The sequence below is a fragment of the Bidens hawaiensis genome, unplaced genomic scaffold, assembly GCF_021521415.1.
Source record: "Bidens hawaiensis isolate Kalapana, Puna unplaced genomic scaffold, B.hawaiensis_p1.1 tig00001576_1, whole genome shotgun sequence".
NCBI lineage: Eukaryota > Viridiplantae > Streptophyta > Magnoliopsida > Asterales > Asteraceae > Bidens > Bidens hawaiensis.
The window spans coordinates 2184855-2195109 of record NW_027491089.1 but is presented as its reverse complement, the minus strand read 5'-3'; the positions used below and the strand labels follow the sequence as shown (position 1 = coordinate 2195109).

Here is a 10255-nt window from a genome sequence, read left to right as displayed (position 1 = left end):
GCGTTATGATAGAAGAGACTACACTCCATGAAAACAAGACAACAAACGATAGGCGTTTGATTATGAAACCCATCTGCACTAAACTTTGTATTTTCATCATTTTATAAATGCTTAGCAACATGATCAGTATTATCATAATAACAACAATAATATCTACAAAATAACTGCAGCAACTTAATTATATGAAATAAGAACCGAGGATCAATACTATCATAATAACAACAATCTTGAACCACATAATATGATCATTTCAGAAAGTTTCTTTCTTTTTACAATAGTAGACGGTGAGATATCTTAATAAGCAAAACTTATTAGGAACAACCCCCCACAAGAATGTATGACAAAATACAAAGTTGCAAAATACAAAAAGACTCTTTAGCATCTCATATCTCTTTTCACAAGACAAATTGAAGCTGAAAGCAAATAAATAAATAACAAATACCAACATTCAATTATATAAAAGCCTCTAAGAAATAAACTTACGGAGAGTTTAGCTCTCGCACCATCAACGAGTTTTATTGCAGCTAATAGTATAGAGCTCCGTCAATCCTGCAATGAGATTTCCCAGTCCAATTTAGACTCCTAATAATATTGTTGGCCCTCAAAGATGGCCTGCAAACCATAAATTTACAAGTTTTATACGTGTTTCAAAACACTGCTTAGCAAACATGACATAAGTATTTATTGAGATTAATACTGATTTAGAAAGAAAAAAATAAGGCCTGAAAATGAAAGAACATAACAAGGTCTTTTCATCGATTTTGATTTAAAGATGAAAATTTCTTACACAAGCATTTAGTCGAGCAGGTGGTGTGCATGAATTAAAAAATACGTGAATATGTATAATTTGATTCAATTGAGCCTCATAATCACGAGTGTAAACAGACAACATCGTTAAATTGTGAATTGTACCTGATTAAGACAAATACTCATGTTGTGGCTGACAAGCTTATTTACAGCTCTACGTAGTACTTGATCATCCATGGTTGATTCAAGATTTCATCCGCCAAAATGGATGTAAAACCATAGGATTCAAGTTGCCACATGGACCCATAAATACGCAGACCTTTCAACTGATAAATGCTCCGCGGAAGACGATTAATGTCTGTATCTTCTATCCATAACTCTTTCAAACATTCTAAACTCCCAAGTTCCTCTGGCAATTTCTTAATATTTGGACAATTTTCGAGCTTTAAACGTTTTAAGCATTTCATCTTACATATGTTGTTCGGAAGATGACTTATGCCTGAAGAAGCAGATATATCTAACTCTTTCAAACATTCTAAACTCCCAAGTTCCTCTGGCAATTTCTTAATACTACCACAAGAGCTGATCTCTAAAAGTTTTAAGCATTTCATCTTACATATGTTGTCTGGAATATCTAGTAACGATTTGCACATCCATATGATTACTCAGGTAACTGTTCAAGATCCCAACAAGAACCAAGTTTAAGTGATTTCAGATTTTTCAACATAAAAATACTATCCGGAAGATGTTGAAACCGTTGTAACCACAAAGATAGCTTCTCTAGACTTTCTAACTGCCACAGATCCTGAGGAATGCTTAGGGAAAGTGTAAGCTCTCTTAAATGTTGTAAATCACATATAGTTGCTAGAAAATACTCTTGGTTTTCGCAAACGCATGAACCAAAACCAAAAAGTTTCTCTAAATTTCCACTCCATGAGGATCTATGTTCATCATATATACATGTAAACCTAAACCCTAGAAAATCATTTGTAACATCTTCACAACGTACCTTTATTTCCACTGTATCTATAAGAGAAGCTGACTCATGTTGTTTGTCAACCTTTAAATATGCAACATTTAAGCATTTACTTAAGCTAAAGTAAACAAGCTTTTTAAGACATCCCACCGGAGCATGAATTTCTTTAAGATGAGAACAATCTTCAAGATATAATTTCTCAAGATGTGGAACCATCCCAATGTTAAGGTGACTCACCTTAGAACAACTGAGGTTGAGTATTTTGAGATTCGGGCATTCAACGGGCAATTTGAGTTCTACAAAGTCTTTACATCCTTTAAGATTTAACTCCTCAAGATGTGGGGTCATGCTAAGGTCAAAGGTTCTTAACTTCAAAGATTTACTGAGGTCAAGGAATTTAAGCTTATTAAAAACCTATCATAAGAAAAGAAAAATAGATGAGAATCAGTGTAATCACAATATATAACATTATATGCATTATGCAAAACAACCAATCAACCATTATTCTACCTTTCTTTCTCCTCCTTCCCAGAGTTCAGTTATATTGCTCCATTGCATTTTAAGGTTAACAAGGTTATTTGCTTGAAACATTTCAGGTAAAGACCGAAAAGGGTATAGACTCCAACAAAGATATCGTAAAGCATCTGGTAAGTATTTGCTAACTTCATCAACTTCTTTTCCGTTGCCATCCACTATAAGTAGTCTAAGTTCTTCCATGTTTCTAATACCTTTCATAATAATATTTGAATGGAGAAAGGAATATCCCAAATACATACTTCTTGCTGCTTTGGTGCCCTGTACATAATAAAAAAAATGCTGGTGTGAAAATTTGTCAAAGAAAATAATATTTCCTAGTTGTCCACATTTCATATAAACTTAAAACTTACCAATTCCTTAACCAATATGTCTTCAATTTCATTTTTAATCCATAATCGACTATGTCTTCTAGGCTCGTTAGGATGCGAACGACGCACTATATTCCAGCCCATTTCTTCTATACGATCATGGAAGTCTAATTCGCCAAAATTAGAAATAGTTATCAAAGATTTCTGCTCAAGAACACCTAAACCAATTTCAGCATAATATCCACAACTGTCAAGTATTTTGATTGCAATTTCTTTCTGCGAATATTTCATCATGCATACAACATCTAGAAAGATTTCTTTCTGATCATCCTCTAGGCCATTATAGCTTATCTCCAATCTTTTCAAAGTTCGATCTTCAGGGATAGTTTTTAGTCTTTCTATCGCATCTTTCCATACATGATCACTTCTACCACAAAGATGTGAACCCAAAACTTTGATTGTTAAGGGAAGAGCAGCAGCATAATGTACAACTTTACTTGATAGCTCTTCATACCCTTGATTTGGAATATCTTTCTTAAATGCATACCTGCTGAAGAGGCAGAGTGCTTCCTCATCTGATAACAGATTAACATCATGAATAATGCTCACTCCATGTGCTACGAGCACCTGCTGATCTCTTGTTGTTATGACAATTCTACTCCCCGGCTTAAACCAAGTAAGCTCACCAGCTAACGCTTCAAGTTGCTCTATATCATCCACATCATCTAGAACAACAAGAGCCTTTCTACCAGGCATCATCCTTTTCATCTTATTTTTCCCATCAGAAACACTTGTTACATCAATGTTTTGATCAGCTAACACATCTATAAGGACCTGCTTTTGCAATTTCTTCAAACCAGTCGAAGAGCCTTTTGAAACTTCTCGGACATTCTCAACAAAGCTTACACCTTCAAACCAAACGGATGTTAGATCAAAAACAGCTCTCGCCAAAGTGGACTTTCCACCACCTCCTATTCCCTTGATCCCTATCAGATGAACATCTTCGGAACCAGTTTCTAAAGATGAAACTACACTCCTTACCCGGGTCTCCATGCCTACTAACTTCCCATCAATGCTCGAATTAGTGAAATATAGCTTTAGGGAAATTTCTTGAACAATTTGTTGAATAAATTTAGCTTCATGCCTATGAATTAAAGAAGATTCATTCAGGTTGCATGAATGTCCCTATGAAGAACATGTTACATAGGAAAGAAAAGAAGAATATAAGATGAAGGAATTACCCATTAAAAGTAGTCTTCAACTCCATCCCAGCCAAGCCGGCTGCTTCTTTGAGAGCATTTCTCCATCTTCCAACATCATCTTCATTTTCCTGTTTGATAAAGTTCAAAGCTTTCTTAGTCTTAACAAGATTTAACACAAGTACAAAGCACTTGGATAAGAAACGTCTTCTGCACTGAAACATAAATCGTTCACTGAATAATACATATACAAGTTCAATGATAAAGATGTTACCGGATCCACTATGACACCATTCAATGAAGAAGATGATCCGCTGCAACAAAATGCTAGAGTGGAACAAAGATAGTCGAGAGGTAGAACAAAGCTCCTACTACCCGTTTCATGTTCTGCAAAGGCTTTTCCAAATGCCCCACTTTGGTGACGGACTTCAGTGGGTTCCACATCAAAGAATATGGGGTAAGCAGTCTGCTCCATCGTCTTCTGACAATCCATAATCTGTACGAGCTCATCCAAGCACCATGATGAAGATGCATAGTTCTTGGAGAAAACAATGATGTGAAATCTCGAGTCTTTAATGGATCTGATGAGTTGCTCACTTATTCTTTCCCCTTTCTTGATTTTTTCATCATCTTTGTAAGTTATAATGCCTTTCTGGTGAAGAGCATGATAAAGATGATCAACAAAGTTCTTGCGGGTGTCTTCACCCCGAAAGCTTAAAAAGACATCATACTTGAAGCTCTTTTGAACTAATGAAGCTGAAGTAGATGCCATTGAATGTATGCTTAAAGGGTCAGATAAAACGAATTTGTTTATACGGGGAATTTGTATAATCAGAATGCAAATGAATTAACTTGTAAAGAGATGATCAAATAAGACTTCACAAACTGATATTTTGAGTGGAAAATTTGTGCAATTACGTGGAGGTAGTAAAACCTCTTATTTGGTCAATATAAGATAATTAACTGAATAAAAAAAAATAGTAAAATAGTAAAAAGAAGTTATGCTAGTCTGTAATAAACCTAAAATAGTAAAATAATTATATTAAGCATATTAAGTTGATTATAGAAAAAAAATGAGACACACTTTAAACACTGGTACAAAACTGATTTATTTGGGCGGTTGGCTAAACTATTTTGGGCGGTCCATATCTTAAAACCGCTTGAAACATGTATTGTTTATTTCCTACCCAAGCTAACCGCCCTAAACAAAGAAATGACAGCCTAAAATACTTATATTTTCAACCTACAAATGGATTTTGAGCGGTGACTTTTTGAACCGCCTAAAAGAGTTCTTTTTCATTGGTTTAATTTGATGCCATAATCTCCAATAAAATATTTTATATAATTTTTTAAAAAACCTTTAACAACTAATTTTGGGTGGTTTATAGTTTAAAAGAATAAAAGCCATAAATGACAGCTTAAAAATATCTCCAACTGTTTCAACATATTTTGGGCGATGCCTTTTAAAACCGCTCAAAAGGATGGTTTGTTACCTATTTTTTAGTATTTTTTGATAAACTCTAGATATTTTTAATATAAACTAGAAATCCCTAAACGGCTAATGATCTCATCTTCATACTCCCATACTCTTAGTCACTTCTACCTAGGTAAATTCACTCTTTCTTCACTGAAGTCATTTTTCATAATAGCAGGTATCAAAATATAAACTTTATTATATAATTTATTGTTCATATATTTAACTATTGATTTTATATGTATTAACTGATTGTATTTTGTTCATTGTAGATAATCAAATAGTTGTAGCCTTTTCTTTTCTTTATTCAATATCACCGCATTAAAGGTACGAACAATTTTAGCTTCATTACTGGCCTTTATTGTTGATCTATATGTGTTATATGTGTGTGTATATATAAAATTGACCTTTAGAGTATACCGTTCAAAATTGATCTAATAGAGATAAATTTTGAATTGTCCCTGTTGGGAACTGCTTTTTGAATATTCAATCTCATTAGGACATGTATACATTTTAACTTGTTGACTATTTAAGAAAAAATCGACAGTTGTTTCTTCTACTCCTTCGGGTGTGTGGCTTATCCGCATACTTGGGGAGTTAAGGGGAAACGTTGCCGATTTTTTCTTAAATAGTTAACAAGTTAAAATGTATGCAAATGAGATAGAATGTTTAAAAAGTGGGTTAGGATCCACCGCCTTATGTACCTATTAATGACCCGTGCATAAATTGCATATAACTTATTTGATTTTATTTTTTTTCAGATGGAATGTAGAGAATATTGGATGTACAAAAGTGGACGTCCTTCTGAAATATATACGAATGGCTTTTATACTTTTCTTAAGGCTGCTGAATCCAATCGGAGGAATGTAGGCTCTAAAATGATATGGTGTCCTTGTGTGACTTGTAAAACTTTGCAGGGATTTGAAAATATTAACGGTATAGAGCATCATTTGATTGTGAATGGTTTTATGCCTAATTACACATGTTGGTACAGGCATGGGGAACAACGGATTGACGGTGTCACAACATCTGTTAATTTAAATGATGACAATTTAAATGAGAACAATTTAGATGACATGTTTAAGGATATAGAGAATGAAAATGTTGGCAATTTAGATGACATTTTTAAGGATGTAGAGAATGAAAATGTTGACAATTTAGATGACATGTTTAAGGATTTAGAAAATGATATTGGCGATGATGATAAAGAAAAATTACAACATCTATTTGAAGATGCACAAAAGCCATTATATAACGATTCTGAGATTTCAAAACTTGAAGCTGTTTTGATGTTGTTTAATGTGAAAGCGAAAAACAGATGGAGTGATACAAGTTTCACAGATCTATTATATGTTTTGCATATTATGCTTCCGAAAAGTAACGAGTTTCCAATTTCGTTTTACCAAGCAAAAAAAATGATGAATCCAATGGGATTGGAAGTTGAAAGAATACATGCATGTCCAAATGATTGCATGTTGTATAGAAATGAGTATGCGAACAATCATGAATGTGTTTACTGTGGTGCATCAAGGTATAAGAGGGAAAATAAAACTGGTAAATATGAAAATGATGTGAAGAAAAATGGACCACCGGCAAATTATTGTGGTATTTTCCCATTATACCGAGACTAAAACGATTATTTTCAAATGAGAAAGACGCAAAATTATTACGTTGGCATTCAAATGAGACGCAAAATTATTACGTTGACGGAAAATTAAGACATGTGGCAGATTCACCTCAATGGAAAAATATTAATAGAAAATACCCAAATTTTGGTAATGAAGTTAGAAACATAAGATTTGGGCTTAGTTCGGACGGAATCAATCCCTTCGGACAATTTCGTAGTCAGCATAGTACGTGGCTGGTTTTTCTTTGCATCTACAATCTTCCACCGTGGTTATGCATGAAACGAAAATACATAATGATTTCGTTGTTGAATCAGGGTCCGGAACAACCTTGTAACAACATTGATGTTTATTTGTCCCCTTTGATTGCTGACCTAAAACTCTATGGAGTTCTGGTGTAAATGTGTATGATGCTTATAAGAAGGAATATTTTTGAATTGCATGCCATGATATTCTGCACCATAAATACGAAAGGTAAGAAAGCTTGCCCTGTTTGTGAAGATGAGACAAGTTCAGTGTGGTTAAAAAATTGTAATAAAACAGTATACATGGGACACCGAAGATTCCTTCCAACTGGTCATGGTTATCGAAAGAACATGACGAACTTTAATGTAAAGACCGAGACCGGAAGAAGACCCTTGATGCTTTTTCAAGAGTTAAAAATCTAAATATTGTTTTGGGAAAACGAAAACGAACTAGCTCTAAGAAAGGATCCATTTGGAAAAAAGCTCACTCTTTTGGGACTTGCCATACTGGAGAGATTTAGAGGTTAGACATTGCCTAGATGTTATGCATATCGAAAAAAATGTATGTGATAGCTTGCTCGGGTTATTGTTAAACATTCCTGAAAAACAAAAGATGGTATCTATGCTCATAAAGACATGAAAGAAATGGGATACGTAAAGAGCTTGCCCCTGTTGATACCGGTACTCGCGTTTATCTACCCCCCGCGTTTTATACAATGTCAGAGAAAACAAAGTTTTGTAAATGTTTACATGATATTAAGGTTCCATCATGCTATTCTGCAAACATTAAAAGGTTGGTGTCCATGAAAGAAAATAAACTACTTGGTATGAAGTCTCATGATTATCATGTTTTGATGACACATATGATTCCTATTGCAATCCGTGGATTGCTACCAGAGAGCACACGACATACCATCACAAAACTTTGTTGGTTTTTGAACATGATTCACTCAAAATGTATTGACCCCGAAGAATTGGATGCATGGCAAAATGAAATTATCATCACACTTTGTGAACTAGAGAAGTACTTCCCACCGTCCTTTTTTTATGTGATGGTTGATCTCGTGATTCAAATTGTTGGAGAAATCAAGGCTTGTGGTCCTGTATTTTTGCGTTACATGTACCCTTTTGAAAGATACATGGGTTTCTTAAAATCCTAAGTAAGAAATCGTAATCGGCCTGAGGGTAGTATTGTTACTGGATATGCTTCCGATGAGGTGATTGAGTTCTGTACAAGTTATTTGGAAGGCGTTAAAAATATTGGTTTGACACAATCTCGTCACTGTGGTAAACTTCAAGGGGAAGGAGGTGTTGGTATGAAATGGCTCAACCCAGCTAAGGAGAATTTAGAACTTGCACATTTTTATGTTCTGAAACACATGACTTCTCTTGCTCCGTATGTTGATGAACACTTAAAGTTATTACAATCAACATATCCGAATAAGAACAAAATGTGGCATGAAATTCAGCATAACAAAGAGTTTTCTTCATGGATGAAAAATAAGGTCACTCGTTGATACAATTGTGAAATCATTGGGGCAAGGTCCGGATTTTAGAGTAAAATCTTACCAAGGGTATGACATTAATGGGTATACATTTTACACAGAAGACCAAGATGAGAAAAGCACAATGCAAAATAGTGGAGTTACAGTAATAGCAACAACAACCAGATTCGACAGAACAAATCGTGATACAAGGTTAGAAATCGCCAAAGACTCTTATTATGGTGTCATCCAAGAAATATGGGAGCTGAATTAATGAATTTTCACAATTCCTATGTTCAAATGTAAGTGGGTGAATAACAAAACAGGTGTTCAAGTTGACAAATATGGTTTTACACTTGTTAACCTTACAACAAATGGATATGCATCTGAACCGTTTATTCTTGCTTCACATTGCTCACAAGTGTTCTTTGTAAATGACCCGAGTAAACCAAGATACCACATTGTATTGCAAGGTAAACGGCGTATCCTTGGTGTTGATAATGTTGTCGACGAGGAAGAATACGACCATTTTGACGACCTACCACCATTTTCAGTTGGTGTTGAACCGTTAGATAATCCAACTAACGGCGCTACATACTTACGATCTAATCACAACGATGGGATATATGTTGATCCACTGTCAAACTAGATGATCAAGGTTTGTAATGTATATAATTCTTTTGGTATTGAACCGTTAGCATTTCTATATTATCTTTTAAATTGTTGTCGGTAACTTAGATTTTTAAATAATTGTAGGATTTTGAAATAAAGGTGCACTTCAAGAATACGTGGCTCAAGTAAACAGGATCGAATTGAGAAATATTTTTAGCTCATTATTTTTTATTTTATTTGTTTATTTATTTTAAATACTTTGGTTTGGCAAGTTTATTATTTGGGTTTATTCCAAGAACCATTTTGAATATATCCGCTACCAGTAGATTTCATGTAGAGTCGTCGTTGCAATACCCACGTTTTACTGATTGAATAAAAACCGTTTTAGATGTTTTTTTATGTATATAAGTTATACGAGTTCCGCTACTAATATTATTGGTGTGGACTTAGTGCGGGTACCCCAACAAACCTAACCAACAAAGACTAGGGATGAGAAAAATTGGTACCGGTACCGATTGGTACCGGGACGGTACCGGTACTGATTTATGTATCAATTTGGTACCGTCGATACCATATCAATACTAAAGTTTTAAGTTCCGAGATCGGTACGGTACCGGTATTTCCCGACTTTTTACCCTCGGTACTGTACCGGTACCGAACTTTAAAATGATCTTATGACACCGGGTCTCATTTACTCAATATATATATATATATATATATACAGAAAGGAAAAAGAAAAATAGATAAAAACTCAAATTACAAAAAGACCAAAAAAAATTAAATAAAACTAAAAACTTGAGTGGGGGTTTACACATCCGCCACTGCCATATAAACTCTAGAAGACTAGAACTATCTAAAACACACTTTATATCTTCTAATTCCACTCCATCCCTTTCTTCTTTGAACCCCCAAATTTAATCAGTAACCACCCAAATCAAGCCTAAACCCACCACAATTTTCATCCTCCCATGCACGCACATGACCAAAATTAAAAAGTCCTAACTCACCATCGCAAAACATGTACAGTTACATTCTAATTTTGCGCAAA

General features: G+C 34.5%; 1 pseudogene across 1 annotated transcript; it reads right to left on the bottom strand.

Moving 5' to 3' along the window:
• Nucleotides 1-365: 365 nt before the first annotated feature.
• Nucleotides 366-4566, bottom strand: LOC143589177 (TMV resistance protein N-like; annotated as a pseudogene). Its single transcript, XR_013145225.1, has 6 exons — nt 4042-4566; nt 3810-3898; nt 2611-3712; nt 2234-2518; nt 913-2137; nt 366-612 (listed from the first exon to the last, which is right to left on the bottom strand). The product of XR_013145225.1 is annotated as a TMV resistance protein N-like (transcript).
• Between the last annotated feature and the right edge of the window lie 5689 nt (nt 4567-10255).